The 22,688-nt window shown below is 39.1% G+C and overlaps 1 protein-coding gene across 6 annotated transcripts in view; it reads left to right on the top strand.

The window, feature by feature from the left end:
- Positions 1-22,688, top strand: part of CNTN4 (contactin 4) — a 521,364-nt gene that overhangs the window by 194,078 nt on the left and 304,598 nt on the right. Inside the window, exon 4 of one of the 6 annotated variants that reach the window (XM_053378150.1) lies at positions 14,372-14,447. The exons of the other annotated variants lie outside the window; for them this stretch is intronic. The gene's annotated coding sequence lies outside the window, so the exon portion shown is untranslated. The remainder of the gene's footprint in view (positions 1-14,371; positions 14,448-22,688) is intronic. 6 annotated transcript variants of the gene reach the window in all.

Below are 22,688 nucleotides of genomic sequence, written 5' to 3'. Positions count from 1 at the left end.
GAATCTGATTTGTTTGATGATTTAAAGTCACAGGCACCCAAGGGGAGGTTAGATTCTCTTGAGTTTTCTGACCGTGAGCTTAGCTTACAGGCATCTCTTCAATCTGACAATGATTTACAACCTGAAACTAGTGGTTCACTTAGTCCCATTAAGTCTGAGGAGTCTGACTCTCCTTCCGGACTGAGACGTTCAGATAGAAAGAGACAGAAGCCACAGCGTTTTGCAGATGAACATTTTAATACTGTGTATGCCAATAAGGCAGTTTTTGAGCCAAAAAGCTACAATGATGTTCAGAAATTACCTAAGCAACAAGCTGCAAATTGGTATAAAGCTATGAACTCTGAGATAGCTTCTTTAAAAGAGCATAACACTTGGTCTCTTGTACCACAAACCCCAGATATGAGACTTATTGATTCAAAGTGGGTTTATAGAGTTAAAATGAATGACAAAAATGAAGTTGTAAGGTACAAGGCTAGATAGTTGCTAGGGTTCTCAACAAATTACAGGTGAAGATTATGATTTGTGTTATTCACCAAGCGTAAAATTTGAAACAGTTAAGCTTTTGTTAAAAGATGCATCACAACGTGGACATTCTGTTTTGAAAGACATGTACAAAGTATGCTTTATGTTTTTGTTCCACAATGATGAACCGCAGGGGAAATGTTGAATGGTTTATTTAAATGTAAAGGTTCATCATTGTTGCACCCGATGTGTATGTCTTTAAGGGGCCAGAGCAAGGGCCAGAGTAAGATAACGAGACCCAGCTTTACAGCTGTGAAACGTAGCAGGTGCTGCTGAGTTGTATTTGATTAAGGTGTGTCAGCATTTGGGTGTAGTATATAAGGAGCAGCACCTAGCTCTCCCATTACCCTGGGGGATGGGTTGGTGGTTGGGTCATGTTGATGTATTTAGTGTAAATGGAGTTTTTGTTTTTCTTATTAAAACCTAGTTTAAGTTATTTTTGAGTCCTTTATTTTTTAATGCATGGTCTCCCCAGCAAGCTCTCTGCAGCGTTACCATACTGCAAAAAGCCAACAAATCTGAGTTCCCCCCATTTCCACAACAGTTCGTGATATCTTTTTTTAAAACCCTCTTGAAAATTCATCAGTACTTTTAATGTGACTTTCCCCTAGAGTACACATTTTAACGCAATTTTGCTTAGTATATAAACTTTCGCAAACCGTTTCCCCTCCTATAATTAATTATTTAATTATATTTATTTATGTTATTTTCACCAATATATGTATGTGATAGACATTTTATCTTAGTTGTTGCATTTTTGTACATGTTACTTGGCTGGAGAACTGCACTGCAATATTTGGAGAAGTGTGAATTTCAAGGGACAGCTGCATTTCGGTTTGAATATTCCTTCAGGAAGTGTGACTTAAAAAAGCTCCCCTTTAAATGTGGACTGAACTGAATTTCTCTCCCATCCCTTCATACCACACACAATGGAAGGATGTGTCTGGGGAAAAGAGGTTAAACCTTCCCCTCCTTACACACACTCCCCCCATCAAATGGGGGCATGCAGAATGACCCCTCCTCACATTCCACCTCTCCTCCATGGCAATCCTGCTCCCTCAACACCTGTTTGACAGGCTGGGGAGGAAAGCATATGTGGAGGATAATCCCTGCACACTACTCTCACCTTTTCAGGGAGGCAGTTGGCAAAGGGAAATTTGGGGTCGTCGCCCCCCATCCATGGAGGCTGCACTGAAGGCTTCCAAGAGCTGCATGTGGTCTCAGGAGTTGGCCATATGTGCATTAGAGTAAACAAAAAACACTCACAAGAATGTACTTTAGTTTCTTAAAAATGGAATACAGTGGTACTCTGGTTCCCAAACTTAATCCATTCCGGAAGTCTATTCCAAAACCAAAGCGTTCTAAAACCAAGGCATGCTTTCCCATAGAAAGTAATGCAAAATGGATTAATCTGTTCCAGACTTTTAAAAACAACCCCTAAAACAGCAATTTAACATGAATTTTACTATCTAACAAGACCATTGATCTATAAAATGAAAGCAATCATCAATGTCCTGTACTATAAAATAAATACGACAGTAATATTTTTTCTTATGTGCACTGATGATAATCATTGTTTGGATGGGGCAGTCACACAATCAATCAGTAGCTGAACTGGGTTCCACACAGTCACAAAACAAAGTCACAAGCCACAGTCACAAATCAGTCCCATAAAACGAAGAGTAAGTCACAGTCAAAAAAATGAAAAAGCCACAAAACAAAAATGCAACAAAAGCAAAAACAAAAGCTCCAAATATCACCTCTGTGTTGCATGGGTGCTTGGGACTCAACAGCCAACAGACTCAACAGGAAGCCTCTGATTAGCAGCAGGGGACTCAATTTACAAATGGAACACACTCAACAGGAAGCGGAACATGTTCAGCTTCCAAGGCAAAGTTCACAAACGGAAACACCTACTTACGGGTTTGCAGCATACTATTTCCAAGTTGTTCATAAACTAAGCTGTTCTAAAACCAAGGCACCAGGGTAAACTAATTTTTTCTAAAATGTTTACAAAGGTGGCGTTGCATTATTGTTGGCTATTAACATTTCCACAGGATGTAAGGTTATTTAATATAAATTGGATATTTCTTATGATTTTTAGATATTTGTTTTCAAAATCCCTTTATTAGTGTAATGCCATTCTGGAACAGTGAATCAGCTATAGGGTGTCAGCACCATTTTCCCCCCTTCTGAGTATCAACTCTGATAAATGGATATCCTGTGGTTAAGAAAATTACACACACTTAATACCTGAGGCAAGTGAATTGCAATCTCAGCATAAGCTTAAATGATTACATTGTTTCTTGTAGCTGCCAAGGGGAGTGTTAACGCTTTCCTGTTCGCATCCAGAGTGAGATATTACTTCCTGTGTGCATGTATTCAAGGGCAATTTCAAGAAGGAATTTCAATACCAGTCATTTGCTATGGAATGTCACAGGAATCAAGAAACAAACTAACCTTTTAATGAGATCTGTGCAAACTATAAACTCCAGTAATTTTAATGTTCTATCACAGTGACATTGATATAAATGTTTCTTTTTGTTTTATTTAGAACACCTTTAGATTCGTGGTACATATAGAATGGAATGCAATGGAATGGTTTAAGGTAGATGTGGGGTTGGGGGACAACTCACGATGTTGCTGGCCTCCAATTCCAATGAGACACAGCTTCAGGTTAATCAAAGACTATGTTTTGCTCATTGAGTTATGAGAAATGCATGTTTTATTCACCTGGTTTAAGCAGAATATATTTTTAAGCGAAATTTATTTTTGTACCTTAAGAATTCGCCTGTAAGAAGGGGGCCCCAGCTTGCCAGGGCCTCTGATTTGGGGGTGTGGCAGGGGGAGGTACCTGACTTAATTCAGGTGCATATCCACCTGGAAGCCAATCTACCTGGAAGAGGGACCAGTGGGATTTCAAGGGTGGGACTAGGATTCACTCCTGGACCATGGCTTCAGCTGTGCCATCACTGACTTCCACTACTTCCTCCATAGGGAAAATAGCTTCTTGGTATGGATGGAGACTTGCCATGCAGCAGGTCCCAGTTTCAGTCCCTGGACTTTCCAGTTAGGGCAGGGAGAGAAACTTTCCTGAAGGACTGCCAGTCAATTTAAATAATATTGAACTAGATGAACCAGTGATCTAACTTGATATAAGGAAGCTTCCAGTGTTCCTAACATTTGTGTCCCGCTTGTTGCAACAAATTATAATGAACAACAATGTATAGTTGCATTTGGGATGGCATTGGTGCAGATCCACAGTGTGCACAAAATTCATACAGACTTTAATGGAATGCATTTGCTTTGAAATCGAGACTGGAGCCTTAGGCTTTGCTCAAAAAGTGTTAACTTAGGTCTTATATAGGCTTCTTTACAGCAGCAAATGAAGCACATGATCAGGTGCCAAGCACTAATGTTTCCGGTGAAAATCCCCCACCATTTTCCTGTGTGCGCTGGCCAGTGCAAGTAGATAATTAGGTACCGCTGTGGCGGGAAGGTAAACGGTGTTTCCGTGCGGTCTGGTTTCCGTCACGGTGTTCTGTTGCAGCAGAAGCAGTTTAGTCTTGCTGGCCATGTAACCCGGAAAGCTGTCTGTGGACAAACGCCGGCTCCTCGGCCTGAAAGCGAGATGAGCGCCGCAACTCCATAGTCACCTTTGACTGGACTTAACTGTCCAGGGGTCCTTTACTTTTACCTTTTACCTTATGCCTTTTTCCACTGTGGCCCAGACATTCAATTGAATACATGGGGTCATTACACATTCTTTTGGCCCTATTTACTGCTCAGTATTGTGTACATATTTAATATTCTTGTGATTACCCTTAAATATAAAACGTTTTCAGGGAGGCTGCTGCATTTTGTTTGTTATTAGCTTTCCACAATTTTAAAGTGACTTGGTACATCATTCTCAGATTTTGTTATGGGCAAGGTCAAAAACACAAAGTGTGCAAGTACTTTGTAATTGGATGTCTGTTCGAAGCACCAGGGAATTCAGTCTATTACATGCACTTCAGTGCACTAAACTAACACTACATGGAGCTATCAGAGCATAGAATAGACTCACTAATCTCTCTGTAATAATTATTGCAGGTGTGCCAGTAGCATAAGACATGCATTCATTGTCTGATGTGCTTTAAAATGTAGTTTTTTTGTTTAGTACATTTCATAAAGGCATCGATAGCTTTCACCAGCATTTATGGAAGTTACAATTTTATTTATTTATTTATTTATTTTTCTGATCTATGTATGTTTCAGGGGTTTTCTTTTTTTAAAGGCCACACGTATCACAAAAAACCCTAACTCATTGCCTTTGTAGTTTCTAATATAAATGCATGCCACAACCCCCTTAGGTTGGCCAGTTCACAGCTAAGTATGTATTACCACAATAAGCAAATAAAATTTGTTCCGTTTGTTTTCAGTATTTATTCCTTATTGTTCAGATCAAATTATAGCTCTGTTCAGGCATTCTTCTCCTCACGCATTGGGTGGAGGAGGCAAATGTCTACAGCAGGGATGCTGCTGCATTCAGAGAGGTTTGCACATGGTCAGATCTTCCACAATTATTATTATTATTATTTCACCCTTCAGCGTGTGGAGGGCAGGGGGACTGGTGGCAAGTACATGATGGAGGGAGGCAGAGAGAGCTAGCATGTCCCAAACTTTTCCTTCACACAATTTGTAAATGCAGGATGAAATGAACACCTACATATGTTAAACAAGCATAAGGGAAAAAAATAGATTGATCTGAAATTGCCACATAGCAACCTGTAAGCATTCCATTAATCAGTTTTATCTACAAACTTATTTTAAATTCACATTATGTCAAACTGTTCCTGAAGTGACTAATTTTCCCACTTTGCTTTTTGTGCATTTGCAGTATATATGTGATTGTTACTAGCAGAACCATAAAAAATATGCACTCTGAATGATACACATTCCATAGTTTATGGGGTCCTAATTCCTCAGCACACTGAAAGGTTTAATAGAGCTTTACATTAACTTTGGGATGGAGCTGCTAAACCATCGCACTCCCCTGTCTAATTTTTATTTGAATGCATGATGGCAATACGCTCACGTTACCATCTTTACAGCATTACTGATATGCAATATATTATTAGATTGCAATCCTATGTACATTTACTAGGGGGCTTTCTTCAGAATATGCATGCCTAGGACGGTAGTGCAAATAAATGTGTTCGAGCAATAATAAATGTTGTGGTGTCTTTATCTTGAATTTAAAGCAAAGGATTGTACTCTGTTAGTTAATTGCTTTTTAATTTAACAGCAACAAAAATTTCTGCTCTATTTTGCTTCATAAAATACAGTCCGATTAATGCAGTACAATTAGCTGCTTAGTTTTATATGGAAAAGCTCATACATATGCCACGTGGCTGATTAGACAAAGAGCTGGGGTCTTTTCAGGGAATATACTATAGCAACATCTATAGTTGTGGGCCTATGCTTTTTGACAGGGACATTCCTACAGGCTAGGAACAGCTGCTTCAGTCTCAATGACACGTTGACGGAAAGCCTCTCCTCTTCCTGGAGGGGAGGGGTTGTGACTGGGAATCGCTTCCGGTGTTCGCAGGGGTGTGTGGCCGGGCCCACGTCATGCACTTCAGCCAGTCAACCTGGCTGGCTAATGGGCATGGTTTAGCAGTTTAAAATGGCTGTGGACCGACGAGCTCCTCCTTCTTGTTCCTGGCTTCCTCAGATCACCCTCGCTTTAGGTTTTGCCTTAGCACCTGACCTTGCTATGGACCTCGGTTGATCGCCTTGGTTGTCTAAGGGGCCTGGTAGGAATTTTTTCCACTTGGCAGATTGGCGCCATCCACTTGGTTTTTTTCGCCTACCTCGTAGCAAATCATCACAACTTTGTAAGGTTTGGCAGTTAGGAATTGGAAATGGCGTTGTGTGTCGGAGGGGAGGTTGTGGCCATCACCTACCCCTCCCCTTGAAGGGTATTCCATTAAAGGAATCCGGTGGTCGTGGTTCCTGTCTGATGCCCAGGTGGTGGCTAGGGCCATGGCACGACCCTCCGGTTACTCCAGGGGAAAGCTTCCAGTTGATTTGCATCAACAAGCTCCCCCTACAGGTTGTTAACCCTGGTGTGACTCCCTGCAGAGCAGGCAGGAGTCAAGTATAGTCTGTTCGGATCCAATGCCTAAGCCAATACCACTCACATTCTGTAACCAATAAAGTTGTGGGCTTTTTTAGCCCATTAACCTAAAATACTTGTGTCCATGTGTCTTATTCATTACAAAGCGGGGAACGGGGCCTCGACTCACAACATTATTGCACAGTGGGAATCTTCTTGTTTAAGTCTCTCTACACCATTTGAATTTTAGTTCCACAGCCTGAATTCAAGACTTGATGAAGTCCCAGCCATCACAAGAAAGCACTCCAGAAATACTGCTACAGTATACGGCTTTATACACTAGTACCAGCACATTTAACAGTCCAGCAGGTAATTGAAAGATCATCTCTCCCCTTATATACTCAGCCGATTACTGTGCTCTGCAGGTGCTTCTACAAATATCATCTTGTCAAGAAGTTCATTCTCTATAATATAGGAATCGGGCCTTGGGTGCTGTAGCACCTACTCTTAGGAAGTCTCCCCCATTAAATATTAGACAGGCACTAACAATGCTGCCTTTTCCGCATCTGCTGAAGCTCTTCCTCTTCCAACAAGTCATTTAGGTAGAGATCTTTTCCAATCTGCACCTTTTTGGGGGGAATTGTTGTTTTCATGTTTTTAGAAGTTTTGACTGTTTTAATCATTGGTGTGTTTGCTACCCTGGGCCGGTTTGGGGAGGAAGGGCAGGATATGAATTGTTATGATCAATCAATCAATCAATCAATCAATTAACTCACTGGCAGCCAGTGTGATGCTATTAACAGCAGTGTAACATGAAGGTGAGCTTCTGAGCTGCCATATTTTGCCCTAGCTGTAGCTTCCAGGTCGACTTCAAGGGCAGCCTCACAAAGAGTTAACTTTAGTGACGTGTGGATCCATCCCTTCTGTTTGCTTCATAAAAATGCTAACCCAGCTTTAGTGAAGCTGCAACAATTTAAAATACAGAACAAAGCTAAATGTATCCCTTTGTAGAGATTGGTATAAAGATTGAATTAGTTAATCTCTGTAAGATGTCCTCCATGTAGGAGTTCCTCTTCTATTAACCTTTTTTCATTGATACTGATGTCCACGCCTGATAACTTCATAGCAAGATACAGTGTGCAGCATTGATTAAAATAATTATGCTGCTTGCAGAGAGTTACACCAGAAACATCTGTTCGTACAAGAACTTGTCTTAATATTTCCCTTCATTCATATGCATACATTGTCTCCAGGGTCTTCTGGATTTTTAAAAATCTGTGTTCACTTGCCTTTTTAAAATTCCATTTCCTTTATTCCCTGTTCTTTTTTCTTCCCTTTGTTTTTGGGAAATGTTCCTTGCCTTCATTAGTCTTTTCTTTTTTTAAGAAACAAAAACTTTTTTTTTTACTATTACTTGACTTTTTTCCTTTCTATTTATAGTTTCCCCTCATTTCTGATAACTTTTTCCTTCTGCCCTTAATTTATCAATGACTTTCTAAATTTTCTTTGTCTAGTTTTTGTGCTATTGAGCTAAATCAAGGCTCTCATTTTGTGTTCTGAAGAAATAATAGGTCTCTCTGAATATATATATGGGGAGGGGGAATAATGATCCCTTTGAGCTAGATTTTGCTATCAGAAAGCTATTTCAGATGACTGAAGGGTGGAAAATTATCTATTTTAGACTCTCTGATCTGCATTCTGTACACTATTATTTATAATTTATAACATTTATGTAGTACCTAAAAATAGAAATCTTGTGTGTGTTCACATGGAAATCAAGTAACACCTTTTTCCAAAGCATTTAAAACTGATATGCTGTAGATAAAAGTATAAGCTGTAGATCAGAGCTTTCCAAACTTTTCATGTTGGTGAAACACTTTTTAGACATGTGTCATTTTGCAACACAGTGATTTGGTTTTACTAGCAAACCGAAGGTTAAATTAACCCCTTTCCAGCCACAGCAGGAGCGTGGGGAGTGTTCAGAGGCACACTGCAGTCGACACGCTAATGTGTCACGACACACAGTTTGGAAAGCTCTGCTGTAAATAAAGTTTAAGCGTTAGGAGTCAGTATCCAGGAAAACTTGAGTAAACATGTATATTTTAAAGGGGAATTTCATGCAGTCTACTGTATGTACAGTGGTACCTCGGGTTACATACGCTTCAGGTTACAGACTCCGCTAACCCAGAAATAGTGCTTCAGGTTAAGAACTTTGCTTCAGGGTGAGAACAGAAATCATGCTCCAGCGGCTCTGGAAGGGCATTAAATGGTATTAAATGTCAACCACAAAACCTTGAACCTGGTTTTTCATTACCAGTGTAATATATGCAAAACTAGACACCCTACCAGTCGAATTTTGCACTGGTTGAAGCGATCAAATCAGGCATAAGCTCCACATACAGCTTATTGCAGCAATCCAGACTTGTTACCAGTGCACAGACAATGATGACAAGGCTAATCCTGTTGCGGAACAGTCATAGTAGGCTAACTCACCAAAGCTGGTAATGGACACCTTGAGCCACTGAGGCAGCAAAGTGGGACTTCTTTGCCTCCTCCACTGCTGCAAAGTGGGAGGAATGATCATGCCAAGTCACCATCACAACAGGAATTTGCACTCCTGCTTTCATTGCCTGGGGTTCCCAAGTAAACCAGGGACCTTGCTACGTTCCACAGTGTCTGAGGGACACAAAAAATGTGGAAAGTAAATAATTGAACGGCTCCAGATTTATTTATATTTTTGAGCGGTACACTAATATTTATTAGAAAGAATCTGTTGCGGAAAGAGCAAGAACACATGTTCAGCTTAAAACGGCAGAGTTCTTCTAGTGTGTGTTTTATTCTTCTCATTATGAGCTCTGAGTTTTCTCTGATAAAAATGTTACTCTGAAAGGTTACCAGAACACAGTTCCTAGTCGCTTTCAGAAATCTGATTAAATAGCATTCATGGCATTGCAGCAATATTTTGATAACATTTTAAATATTTAGGCTATGATTTTTAATGATGGTGCCATACCGGGGTCTTTGGGGGAAGCACTTTTGCTACCTGCCATGCCAATTAAGTAATGTGCCTGCCTGACTTAAGCAACAGCAGAGAGTGATTGTTTGGGTGAGTCTCTTCACAGTCTGATAATGCAGAACCTATGCAGTTCTTTCTCCTGCTGTGATGCTTTTATGTTTTCTACTGATGCGTTTCTCCTTGTTCCGTCTCATCATAGCCTGTCAACTTTTGCCAAAGGGCTTTGCACTCCATTTTCTGCATTCTTCACATGTCTAGATTTCACTGCTCATCTTTCTTCTTAACACATCTAATTGCTCATCTCTACAAGATTTATCCCTAGACATCTCCCGTGGGTGTCCTTCTCATCTAAATATCAGGACTTAATGTATTCAAAAATTAACAGTGCTTAGTCAAAAATTAACCTTCTTTTTCATTTGTTGTTGTTGTTCCAGTAGACCTCCTGTGTTTTTAAAAGACATACAGTGGTACCTTGGGTTAAGTACTTAATTCATTCCGGAGGTCCGTTCTTAACCTGAAACTGTTCTTTAGGTCCGTTCTCAACCTGAAACCACTTTAGCTAATGGGGCCTCCTGCTGTCGCTGTGCCGCCGGAGCACGATTTCTGTTCTTATCCTGAAACAAAGTTCTTAACCTGAGGTACTATTTCTTTGTTAGTGGTGTCTGTAACCTGAAGCGTATGTAACCTGAGGTACCACTGTATTCAACAGGTGCAGCACTACATCTTCTAAAAATTAAGTGAAACTAATTAACATATGAAGTTAATACGCTAACATTCAATTCACAGAGCAGCTGTAGGGTAGGCCAAGCTGATACACTTGTATCATTTTTTTAGCTGTCATCGGTAATCACTACTGTAGTAATACCACATTTTCCCATTGCATAATGGAAATAATCTCTTTTGTTCAGCTAAAAGTATAAACAGTTATACTGGGTTTCTGGAAAGTTTTGAATAGAAAAAAAATTCTATGCAAATTATTGCATTGGATAATTTGCATTAGAAAATGTTCACTTTGCATTAGAAAGTGTTCTAATTTAGCATTCTTATTTTACATACATTTAGTAAAGAAAGATAAATACTTTGAAACTGCAAAGCTTGCCTAATATTGAATTTGGAACTGGCATTCATTCATTGTTACTAATGAACTTATGAAAAGAAATTTTTTCCACCAAAAAACAAAGCACTGAGAAGAATTCTTCCCTACATCACTGAATATAACATAAAGGTTATAAATAAGATGATTTACATATAATGCCCTAAATATCAAACTAAAAAAATCCCTCAGATCTTAACAGAGATTCGTCTAGTATGGCTGCTGCTTGAAAATACACACACACACACACACACACACACACACACAAATACACAAATATTGCACTGTAAAAATAGATTTACACACACACATTATGGTATTAGAGAAATAAAATAAAACATTTTGGAGAAAGAACAAATAATTTGAAAAAGACAGCTTTTATATACACAGACTAGTAGGTATTAAACCAAATCTCCCAACTTTTTAGAAGTATGATGATTTGGGTGAAGAAAATTCATTTTACACTAAATATATGGTGGCCAACTTTCCCTTTCTTTTCTTCTTTAACATCAAGAAAAGGCTTGCCACAACTTGCAATGGCATGACTGCTCTGGCCATGTTCCTGGGAACTAATCCAGGAAATAACAATGCTATGTCATAATGCAGTATCCTTCCCAGAGGGAAGATGGCTGCCATATTGGTCATTCATGCTTAATAACAGTTGAATATTGTGGCCCAGTTCAGACGCTGTAGGAAATGTTACTTCACTAGTATGGATCCAGCTATTGCAACTTTTCATTTTTCATGTGCTGGAGGAATTTAACAGAAGAATCCATTTCTATATTTAAACCAACTACAGTTCCCCATAGCTTCAATGTTCACGCCAGCATCCCAAACCATGGTTTGATTATGGTTTCTTCTTTTAACTAACTAACCAACTGTCTGTCTGTCTGTCTGTCTGTCTATCTATCTATCATCTGGGGGTGTTTGTGTGTGTGTGTGTGTGTGTGTGTGTGAGAGAGAGAGAGAGAGAGAGAGAGAGAGAGAGAGAGAGAGAGAGAGTATATACACACACTTTTTATTTAAATGCTTGAAGCAGTTCACTGGCAATGAAACCCTGTATGCTGCTCTTATAAAGACAAGAATGTCGTTTAGGTGCATAAATACATAGAAATACATTTCCCCTTGGTCTCTATTCTGTTCTTCTCTCTCCTCTATTGTACTATTGCACAAAAATACCCTGAGCACAATATTGCAGGCTGCTATTGTGATATCATGTTGATTAATCAGTGTCTTTGTTGCCACAGATCTAGCAGCATCCCTCAGTGAATTATTGCTGTTTATATCACTGCACAGCTGTTTAAGGCTATTCTATGGCATCAACAATTGGAATGCATTTAAATATGTTGGCTAGCATCAACTACGTGAATGAATGGCTAGGTAATGCTTGTGTATATGCAGCTCCACTAATAATATGAGGGATAGATCCTATGTCATTGGTACTTCATTCTACCTCACCTGAATGCCAGTTTTGAGCTTCATAACAATTACTTTATGAATGTACAATAAATTATTGCAACCTTATTCAGCTGTAGGCAAAGCTTGATTTTCATAAATTAAAGCTCATTTCCTGTGCCTTTGATATCGCAGGTCAAAAGATGGAAGAAAGACTGTACTATATTAATTTGAACAAATGCTGTCATTTATTAATGTATACATAACTTACTTTTTTTTAACCAGACTAGTTTTACTAGAGTACATCAATGAAGCCTTAATGTTAACCTTAAACTTTGATTGCTCAGATATCATAATAAATTCAGTTTATTGTATCAATATGGAAATTCATTTTGCTGTAATCATTTATTAAAACCTATTCTTTTCATGAAAAGGTTAGAAAGTAAGATCATGTTTCATGACACTGTAAACATTCAGGATAATCATGTTTTTAAAATACAGTGGTACCTTGGGTTACAGACTCTTCAGGTTACAGACTCTGCTAACCCAGAAATAATACCTCAGGTTAAGAACTTTGCTTCAGGATGAGAACAGAAATTGTGTGGTGGTGGCACGGCGGCAGTGGGAGGCCCCATTAGCTAAAGTGGTTCTTCAGGTTAAGAACAACATCAGGTTAAGAACGGACCTCCGGAATGAATTAAGTTCTTAACCTGAGCTACCACAATTAATTTCAAAAGAAGGCATTGGCTGAAAGTCTTCACTTTCTTTAGAACTCTGATGCCACAGTACTAAGCCTATCTTAAAGCTGATGCTAAACACGCCATCCAAACTAAACCAAACACCTTTCAGCTGTGTGGGCTTTCACATGACTGGAATCAGAGTTGGACAGGACCACAAGGGTCATCTAGTCCACTCCTGGAATGTATGAATCTCAACTAGATCATGCATGACAGATGGCCATCAAACCTCTGCTTCAATATCTTCAAAGAAGGAGAGACCACCACCTTCTGAGGGAGTCTGTTCTGCTGCTGAACAGCTCTTACAGTCATAAAGTTCTTCCTGGTGTTTAGTCGGAATGTCCGTTCTTCTAACTTGAAGCCATTGGTTCGGGTCTTAGCCCCCGAAGCGGAAGGAAACAAGCTTGCTCCATCTTCCTTGTGACAGACATTTAAATAAGTTCTAGAAGGGTTGACTGGGCAGGGAAAAGCCACCAAGCCATCCCTGAGAGGATTATCTGTCCTCCGGCATGGCACATTGGCCTAAGCACATGTGTAATGCACACCCATGAGTCATGAAATCTGCCTTTCCAGTTCATTATCCTCACTCTCGGGGTCCACTGAGAGAAGGGGAGAACTCAGATTGCATAAATGTCTTGAAATTGTGATGTTTAAAATATTTGTTTTAATGCATGTGCACACAAATGTCAAAATACTAAAAAGAATTCAGAATGAATAGTTTTTGTTAATGTGTTACTTGTAACTGTGTTGTCGTCCCACCCCACCCCCAAAAAACATGTCAGCTTCCTGAGTGGCTGCTAGCATTTTTAGATTAGGAGTTAGCATGTATATATATTTAATCAAACCGAATTCCTTACCCCGCAAAAAACAAACAAACGCCCTACAACATCAAAAGGTTTTAATGATATGACTGCTTCACAGTAGTTCAGCTATATAGCTTTCAAGGATATAACACAAGGAGCTCTATGTTGGTTCTTGAATTTTTATTTCTGAACCAAGCATAATAATATAGGAACCGGATGCCTCCATGGTGCCCACAGATAGGGTTTGAAGGCAACAGCCCTCAACCACTGTTTCTCCACAACTGTTATTTAGGGCTTATTATGTCTGGATCTGGAGTTAAGCTAGCATGACTAATAACACTGATAGACAAATTCCTACAGAAAAGGTAGAATACCATTTCAAATATGTTGCAAGCATTTATTCATTCATTTTATGTTAGTTCTTTCCATGTCAAGGATTCAGAGAAAGTAACAATACTTTGGGGAAATATAAGATAAAATATAGATAAATATTGAATAACTGTACTGTGTGCCTTGGCAGGAAGGCAATATATAAATGCAATAATAAATGAAATAAAATGCTACCAAAATAGAAATATGACAAATGAAAACCAGCAAAAAAATTCTTTAAGTGTAATCACTGAAACTAAGCCCAGTCAAGATGTTCGGATACAGGTTCTTATTAAGAACTTTAAATTTGTTATCATTTGATTTATCTGTCTACAGAAAGCTGTCTTATACTAATACCAAACATTTTGTTACTGTTGGTGTATCCTGCTCCAAAGGAACTAGCAGAACATTGGTGAGGAATCAATTTCAGTATTATTATTATTATTATTATTATTATTATTATTATTATTATATTACAAGAACACAGGACTGAATAAAGTATCATGGGAATATTTGAGGGCTCCACATCCTTTACCTTTCTCATGTGAGGCAGCTGAGGAATGGGAGAGCGAGAAGGGATAGGGAAAAGTGGCTATTTTAAACATGGGCAGAGGTTTGAATAAGGCAGGATTGGAGGAATACTGAGAGGGGGAAATGTGGTTTTCCTCCATTCCTATTTTACTCCTCCTCAGTGCTGTGTTCAGGCTATAATGGAGTACAGTGGTATCGTTGGGCTGCCAACATTGCAGTGCTGTTCTGGGAACAACCTTATTAGAAATGTAATAGTATTTAACATTCTGCAAAAGAAAACATCCCATAAGTGAGTTTGTTGAGTGATGGAGACAGTTATTACGGGTGATTCAAATGTGTGTATTTGAAACAACATGATGTATTTGGTGCTTGTTTTGTGGATGTAATTTTATGGTTGATTTTATGCTGTTCACTGCTATGATTCTTTTTATTAACGGTGTCAGTATAAATAAAGTGTAAAGGCCAAATAACTTAAATCAAATAATAATTGTAGGCCCCAAATTACTCACATTTCCAAATAATATAAGGCCAGAACCTAAGAAGCAAATCTGAATTTTAGACACAGAATTTTAGACACTTTTACTTTTCTCCTCTCCTTCACTTTTTATGTACCTTATCAATTAATACACTCAAAGCAATTTAACTGTCTATAATTATCCCAAATACTGTGTTAGTTTTCTGGACTTTTGCCAAGCAGCACATTTTACAATTGCTTACACTTCAAATACAGCAATCATCACTAATTATTTAAAATGCATTGGATACCAATTAGCAATTCACATTCTTGCATGCTGCGGCAAGTAAGCAAATAATCCTATACAATACAGAGGGTATTATACAGCCTGACAACAATTGGAAGAAGTATGGAGGCTTAACTTCTATGGTATTAACTGCAGATTCGATGCAAAGAGCTTTTAGGAAAAAGAAAAAAGCTCCCTGTCATAATATTATTTAAATAGGCATCATTTCTGGTAATGGATAGTTTAAAATTCATAGATAAAAAGGCATAATAAATAATACAGAAGGGATCAAATCATTCATCTTGCCATGGCTCCATGGAGAGTTGCTGACTTGCATTAGTTTTCATTTGGCACACAACCAGATTTTGTTTTTGTTTTTCCAAATTATATTCCTGTTAGTTATGAAATTGAAATATTTTTGTGTTATTTGCTGATCTGGTGCAATCATAGGCATGTAAAACAGTGAGAATTGTCCTTCCTAAAAAAAGAAAAAAAAATCTTGCAAGAAAGAATGTGAAATGAAGATTTATAAGATAAACTTCATCAAAGTTGGTAGATTTGAGTAACCATATGATTTGGCAGAGACATTATGTTTATGCTGCATGCAAAGCACAGGTTTGTGCCATTTCAGAATTTTGTTTACACTGTAGTGGGCAGTTACTCAGTTATCTCAGTAAGGACATCACTGGGTTTAGCAGCAATATTCTATATAATTCAGTGCATCGGTGTATCTCTTTGTTCATGCAGAATTCTTCCTTCCATTATACTGAGCGTGGAAAGTATTTCATGCAACTGAGTTCCATGTGTGTGGTTTGGAGTGCTTATCAATAACAGAATAATACCGCTGCAAATTTACCGTATATACTCGAGTATAACCCAACACGAATATAAGCCAAGGCACCTAATTTTAGCACAAAAAACTGGGAAAACTTATTGACTCAAGTATAAGCCGGTTCACCACACCACAAACCTGGTGGTGGCAGCAGCGGCGGAGGAAGAACAAGCAGCCCAAAAGGGCTGCTTTCGGGCTACTCGTTTCTCCTCTGCTGCCGCCAACAGCGGCAAAGGCAGAGGAGTAGGAAGGAGCAGCCTGAAAGGACCCTCACTCGAGTATAAGCCGAGGGGGGCTTTTTCAGCATAAAAAATGTGCTGGAAAAGTCGGCTTATACTCGAGTATATACGGTACTTTATTCTTAATTCTTCTTGCATTTCTTTGAAACTGGGCAGTTTGATGGACATGTGAATTATTTACTATTACTATTACTATTATTATTACTATTACTACTACTACTACTATTATTATTATTATTATTATTATTATTATTATTATTATTTGTGAATGTCAGTATGCATATTGATGCTCTGTATATAATTTGTATATTTAAAACAAGTTTTTTTCAAAAGGGGGGAGGGGAGTGACAGACTTGAAACCACATCCTAGGGTTTCAAAGGAACTTTTGTGTTATGTAGACCACCCCATATCCCACAGTACTAATTGCAGGATGTGCTATGCATGAAGCATCTACATGAAAAGTCCACTACCTCCCAAGGCAGTCTGTTCCACAGTGAAACAGCTCATGCCACCAGAAAGTGTCCCTGAACGTTTTGCCAAAATCTGTTTCCTCGCAATTTCCTGTCTGCCCTCTGTAGCAACAGAGAACAATAACATCAACAGAATACTGTTGTGAAACCAGGCAGAGGGCCTTCTCGCTAGTGGCGCCCACCCTGTGGAATGCCCTCCCATCAGATGTCAAGGAAATAAACAACTATCTGACATTTAGAAGACATCTGAAGGCAGCCCTGTTTAGGGAAGTTTTTAGTAACTGATGTTTTAATGTATTTTCAACCTTCTGTTGGAAGCTGCCCAGAGTGGCTGGGGAGACCCAGCCAGATGGGCGGGGTAGAAATAATAAATGATGATGATGATGATGATGATGATGATGATGATGAATAACTGCACAACATAACTTTGTTTAGCTCCACCCGCAAATGGATGCACCCCTAGAAAACTATCAGTGCACACATCAATTTGAATAATTGTTATATATGTACTGTGCTTGGTTATTATGCTTCATGACTGTTTTATGATTATATTTAATGTCATTTATTCTCTAAGTTGCTTGGGACTCTCTTCTCTGTGTGAAAAGTGAATAATATGGATAATAATAGCATGAGAATGAACATATTTTTGCACGTTCCCTAGGAAAAGTGCCGAATAGTCATGCAAGTTAGTCATTGTCATCATCTGTCACAGAAAGGTTTGCTTTCGGAAGGTTAGTAGTTAATGTTGTTCCTGACCTTTCATATTTACTATTGATGCTTCAGCAGATTGCTACGAGGCAATAAATAATCATAGGGCTTTGTTTGAATGGCTTTCACAGCCTATTGTTCTAAGCAAGTAACGCAATAATGATTTCCACAACAAGAGATGAACCATGAAAAGTAATATAAAACATACTTTGAAGGATACTTTTTCAGACTCACAGCTCCACACATGCAGGCTTTTATGAAGAAGATAATTCTGCTAATTATGAACAACAGGAATGTAAATATAAGTAGATTTTGACAATGGCCTTGTTTCTTTCATCTGCTGCTCCCAGCTGATTATATTCTGTAAAACATTAGAGCTGTAATTTTGTACAATTCTTCATTCTGTTGCAAGGATGGCTAACCTGCAGCCCTCCAGATGCTGTTCATCTCCAACTTCCATTAGCCCCAGCAAATATGTCCAATGGTCGGTATGCTGGGAGTTGACGTTTAGCAACATCTGGAGGGTTGCAAGTTAGCCTTCCTCTCATCCCATTGTATATCATGCCTTACATACGGTCATTTTCTAAATTCCACTCCAAAAGGACTACAGGACAACCTAGCCACAATACTGGTCTATATCAGATTGCCTCCAGTACTCAGTTTTAACTACACCAGTTAATGTGACCCATTCCTCTAGGAAGGATGAAAAAGCCTAGCACCTTCGTTAGTTCCAGATATGTTCTTTGAAAATTCTGAGACCAATACGGTGTCACATGGACCACAGAAGCATAAACATGGAAACTTACCTAGACTAGTGGTATCTTATGTTAAAATTGTGACTGCAACCCTGAGCACTGCATAGAAAAGGGTAATCTTTGTTAGCAGAGACGAGATAATATGAAATGTTATAGCTGTCTAAACCAAGGCAACCTTGGATATTAGCGACTGATTGTATTCAATCAGTATATGGTGTTAATTAGAAAAGAGAAATCAGCTGAATTATACTGTTGAAGATCTGTTGAAACTAGTAATCAGACTCAGCAGACTACTAGCGAAGTCTTCCTCAACTTTGGCCCTCCAGTTGTTTTTGGCCTACAACTCCCATGATCCCTAGCTAGCAGGACCAGTGGTCAGGGATGATGGGAGTTGTAGTCCCAAAACATTGGGGGGCGGCGGCGAGGGTGAGGAAGCCTGCACTAGACCAATAATTCCTTTGAAAAGTTCACTCTTAAATGTACAATTTACCCCCCCAATGGAACAAATTTCTCATTTATAATTTTTGACAATGGAACAAACACCCTCGAAAGGTTGTGAGCTATCCTTCATTGGCAGAGTTTAGATGTCAGGGACAGTGCTTTTTTTCTGAGGGGATACAGGGGTACGCATACCCCTAAACATTTTGTGAATCTTTGTACTTTTGTCCATTTACTGTATTTATTTTCCCCGATATGAACTATAAAATGGTGATTTTCTTGAGTCAAAATGAGAGTACTCCTAAACATTTTTTTAAAAGAAAAAAAGCACCAGTCAGGGATGCTTTATTTCTGATTTCTGCATTGCAGGGGGTTGGACCAGATGACTCTTCAGTTCTGTGAATATGTACTCTTAAGATCAGAAAAGGGATTCTTGGAATTCCTAAAACAAATCTGGGAATTTGAATTGATTGAAGAAATAGATCCAACTAAATGGGCAACAGAATGTCGTTTTATTTGTATAATATACCACCCTCTAAAGCAGGAGAAGTTAACCTCTGGCCTCCAGAGGTTGTTGAACTGCATCATCCCTGACCATTCACCATGCTGACTGGGGCTGCTGCAGTACAGAGCATCTTACATAAAATTCCCAGGGCTGGACTTAATTAGTTTTAACTGTATTACTATGTCACGGGTCAGAACTTTTTCTGAACCAGACCTTTATTGTTCAAGCACATGCAACACAGTCTGTGGCACCTAAAGAATCATCTAATATGTTTCGTGTACATTGGTTGGCCTTTGCATGGTGACTTCAGCAGATTACTATCATCCCATATATATTCATGTTCTTCAATCATGTGGCTGAGAAAGAAGAGTGGGGTATAAATCTGTTTAAATGAGTAAATAAATAATGCTGTCTTTGCGTGCTTGCAAGGTCTGCTGCCGCTATCTGTTTGATTTCAGAATGCTACCACAAAGGTGGTAGGATTCTCAGGGCGATGATAATAATTATGTGTATAATCTTCTTCTGCTCTTCCTAATAAAAAATAATTTTACAAGGAGGAAAACCCCCCTGAAAAGTACAACAAATGTACATGCTGAGTTGTAGATCTTTAATTGAATTAACATAAAATTTAATTGCCTTTGGGTATCAAAAGCTTTTGTTTGTATGGAATGAAAATATTTTTTTCCCTGTGTATAAATGCTAATTGTCATAAACAAGAACATCTCTTGCTTTCAATATTCTGTGGGTATTTTAATTTGTAGGCATAACCATTATACTCAACTAGAATTAGGGATTTCCCCAAAGGCATCATGTGAAGTAAGGAATTAGAATGGTGAGGCGCTTCTTGTCAATATGGCTAGAAAGCCGACTTTCTGAAGGGAAAAAGAAAAGGCCAGTCTACAAAGGAATCTTTTATTTGTGACAAAATTTTGAAGAAGAGTGGGGGGGGGGCTAATGCAGAATGGGCATGAGGCACAAGGGAGTACAAGCCATATTGAAGACATGATGAGCTATTGATCTCCTGAGGGAACCCTCTGAAAAGCTCATCTGAAAAGCTATAAAGGACCACTGAGTGCCAAAGGTATCAACCACCTAGAAACAGATTAAAAAACTTCTTTCTTGAGCTTATTTTCTTCCTCTGACATGACATGTGGAATGGTTGAGTTGTGATGGAGATGCAGAGGAGCAACAATTTAAATGGCTTATTGACTATCCTAACAGTGCTGCATTCTGAGGCACAAGATACTTGGACATCCATTATGAAGGCCTACAAAGAAGTCTCCTTCATTATGTATCAAATCTGATGAAGCGCAAATTGTTACTATAATTCAGATCCTTGAGAATTCTTTCCCTGCCCCCTCCTTGGCTGCTGATAAGTGGATTCACACCATGAAGGGTGAATAGTTTGCTGTTTCAAGCAGCTCATGTATCATCTAAGAATTCGCTTCTCCATATCACTAGGAAAGTCTATAAACTGAGATTGAACCAATTCCTGGTTCCAGGCAGGGTTCTTAAAACATACTATCCAAGATGTGGGGCCCCTAGTTGATAGGATTGTCTTGATCACAGAGACTGAAGGTTCATGGGAGCTCCCAATGAAGAGATGACCAATTAGTAATCAAGATAATTACTTTCTCCTTCCCAATGACCTTTGTTGGAAGATCCATACATTTTAATGCTGAGACCTTGTCATCTATTTTACCATGATAATTGGAAAGGATAAAAGATGCTTCACCTTCCACCCTCTCCTAAGAGAGAGCAGGCAATGTTTGGGTGTGCATTTGGGTGCACGTTCCAGGCTAATTTCTCCTCAGTCTCAATGACAGGGCGTAGAAGACTCACCATGCTAAGCTGGTCCTTTTGCTACAACACCTTTCCTCTTCCACTTCAGTAGCAAGGAATGGAATACAAGTTTGCCTCGGCTGGCATAGAGAGCATGAAGGGACGAGTGGGCACAAACCCCTCTCAGTGCTCTGCCCAGCATTCATATTGCCCAGACCCATCTAGAGATTGTTGGCCACTGTTAAAACAGAATACTGGTCTAAATAGGCCACTGGCCTGATCCAGCAGTCTCTTTTTTATGTTCTTACCTTTGCAAAACATTTGGAAAGCTTGCCATGTTAGTAGTTTGTGGGAGATTCAAACAAAGTATTCAGTGACTCACACAAACATGTTGTAGACCTTCTCTAGATTCCACATTTACTCGAGTCTAATGCGCCATCAAATCTAATGTGCACCCCAATTTTCAGAACATTGAAACCAAAACAAAAGTATTTGCTGGCAAATGTAAACGTACCATCAAATCTAATGCACACCTTAATTTTTGCAATGTAATTAAAAAAGCCGACAATTAGATTCTAGTAAATATGGCATTACTTTCATTATGAGCAACTACAGCTGAGCGCCTCCCCCCCCCTTCAGTATTAGGTAATATTCATTAAAATGACATAGAGGCAGGAGAGGTATAATTCTTACCACCTCAGCACAGTCCTAAAAAAGGGGGGGGGAATCTTCACATACCACCACAATTAAAATTAGAAGCTCCCAATGCTGCCAAAAATTGTGGTGGTGGAGATTTTTCCCTGGATTGCCAATTTAAAAAGATGTTATATCATCTTAACCTGAACCAAGCTTCTTATTATTTTTCACATATCTCCCAGTTATATACTGCTTCTGCTTCATATGATATATCTAGTCATCTGGGATTCTAGGAGATTGAGGAGGTGGGGATATATGCTCTGGCGTTCTGCTTTTGAAATGAACTCCCAGAATCTAAGCTGGCCTGGGGAACAGAAGACTTTCTTTGCCCAATTCCTCCTTGGAGAGTTCTTTCAAGGAATATTAATAGAACATAGTCTTCTCTTCCAGGCGGGAACATTATAGAGCCTTTATTCCCTGCTACTATTGCTTCGGGTGCTTGCAGCAAGAGTTTGGTTGCTGCTGTTTCTTCAGTTGCTTTTCATCTTTGTGATCTTCTAAGAAAAGGATGGGTGATGTGAGATGTACCTAGCATGTAAGATCTAGGGTGATGGGGATGCAGGATGTTCAAGACATTGCCTCCAGCACTTGGCTCACAAGAGCATCCCTCAAGCAAATTTGTCTCTGTACAGGGCAGTATTCAGCTAACAATATATTGTAGAACCTCTCATCTCAGAAGCATTCTTAATTTGCTGTATTGGATCACATTAGAAGAATCATAATCTGAAGAGACTTATGTTGCCCTTCATGTATACAGGAACTTCTGCATTATATTTAGGCTTTTGGTGTGTTTTCTTAGTGCAAAACTATTTAGTAGAACTTCTGGAGCTCACTTGTTTGCAGTATTGTATGCAGCCTTCATCAACCTGGTGCCCTCCAGGGGGGAGATTTCCACTTGTAATCCACACCCACCACACACTAGCCAAATAAGCTATCGAACCACACATGGTTTTCTC

Source organism: Podarcis raffonei, chromosome 2, assembly GCF_027172205.1.
Source record: "Podarcis raffonei isolate rPodRaf1 chromosome 2, rPodRaf1.pri, whole genome shotgun sequence".
In the NCBI taxonomy this organism is placed as follows: Eukaryota; Metazoa; Chordata; class Lepidosauria; order Squamata; family Lacertidae; genus Podarcis; species Podarcis raffonei.
This window is presented reverse-complemented; position numbering and strand designations above follow the sequence as displayed.